This window comes from Myotis brandtii, unplaced genomic scaffold (assembly GCF_000412655.1).
Source record: "Myotis brandtii unplaced genomic scaffold, ASM41265v1 scaffold12, whole genome shotgun sequence".
NCBI lineage: Eukaryota > Metazoa > Chordata > Mammalia > Chiroptera > Vespertilionidae > Myotis > Myotis brandtii.
Window position 1 is genome coordinate 144,978 of NW_005354173.1, and position 1,845 is coordinate 146,822.

The window sequence follows — 1,845 nt, forward strand, 5'->3', positions numbered from 1 at the left end:
AATAAATAAATAAATAAATAAATAAATAAATAAATAAATAAATAAATAAATAAATAAATAAATAAATAAATAAATAAATAAATAAATAAATAAATAAATAAATAAATAAATAAATAAATAAATAAATAAATAAATAAATAAATAAATAAATAAATAAATAAATAAATAAATAAATAAATAAATAAATAAATAAATAAATAAATAAATAAATAAATAAATAAATAAATAAATAAATAAATAAATAAATAAATAAATGTTGTAGTTGGTAGCAGCTATCATTTGGATAGCACAAATCTGAACAATATCCTTTAAAAAAAAAAGAGGAGCTAAACTTTGAACATTTTGACACATTTGGCTGTATCTGTCAGGAAAGGCAAGGTAATGCTAAAAAAATAATCACAATACTTTAAAAAAGTCCATAATCCCACAGGTTTATGACAACACAGATACATATTTCTTGTTCACACTGAATTTTTGCATCAGTTTCAAGCTAGGACCCAGGCCACAGAGTAAACTCTGTCTGTACTGGTAACATTGTCTATTATCCTTATAGAGTAAAAAGGAAAGGAAGCTTGCAAAGCTATGCATTTTTCTGGTTCTTAAGACTTCCGATAATTACTGACACTCATTACTTCTGCTTGTAGACAGGTAGATGATAGATGATGATGATAGATAGATAGATAGATAGATAGATAGATAGATAGATGATAGATAGATAACAGATAGATAGATGATAAATATATAGATAGATGATAGATAAATAGATATAGATAGATGATAGACAGATAAATGATAGATAATAGATCAATCTCATATCATACTTATATACATCATCCCCCAGTCAAGCACATGGCCATTGTTGAGTTCCACAGAGCAGGAATGTATCACATCCCTCAGGTGCCAAAGAATATGAGTGAACAGCAATGCAGTCCATTACCATGGCCTAAAAAAGCATAGAATGAGATATTTTTGTTGATTTAATAAGTGAGTATTTGCTATAAAGTTCTTTGTGTCCTGCCTAGAGTATGCTGTTGTGAACCTATCTACTGTAAGTACAGATATAGCAATGTAATATATCATATTGCAGTCTTCCCAGTACCACTTCTTTTCTAGTTATTCTCATGACCACTTCCCTTTCATTCTTCATGTCTTAGTCTAAATATTACCTTCTCAGAGAGGAGTCCCCAATGCTCTAGTTTAAATTAGTGGACCTTGACACTTTTTTGTACATGAGTGGGGAAAATATTAGATCTACAGTTATGACACAAAACACAGCTTATTCTTGTATTATTATTTATTAATTATTATATTACTAGAGGCCCGGTGCATGCATTCGTGCACTGGTGGGGTCCTTCAGCCTGGCCTGCTCCTCTCACAATCCGGGACCCAGACGCCCAGTGCACAAATTCATGCACCAGTGGGGTCCCTTGGCCTGGCCTGCACTTGGGATTCCGAAACCGGCAGTCCGACATCCCCCGAGGGATGTAGTAGTGTGTGAAGTGGCAGCCGGCTGGGGAGGAACCTGAGCTCCCTCTCATCCAAGCCCTGCTCCAGCCACAGCCCCTGCTGGATAGCACTGCTACAGAGGTGGGAGAAGCTCATACTGCAGCAGCTGTGCTTGCCAGCTATGAGCCGGGTGTCTGGTGCTTGTTGGTCAGTGGAGTGGTGCTCCCGCTGTGGGAGTGCACTGATCACCAGGGGGCAGCTCCTGAGTTGATTGTCTGCCCCCTGCTGGTCAGTGCACATCATAGCGACTGGTCAAACGGTTGAACGGTCGAACGGTCGAACGGTCAACTGGTCGCTTAGGATTTTATATAGAGAGATTTTCCATACAAATAACCTCCT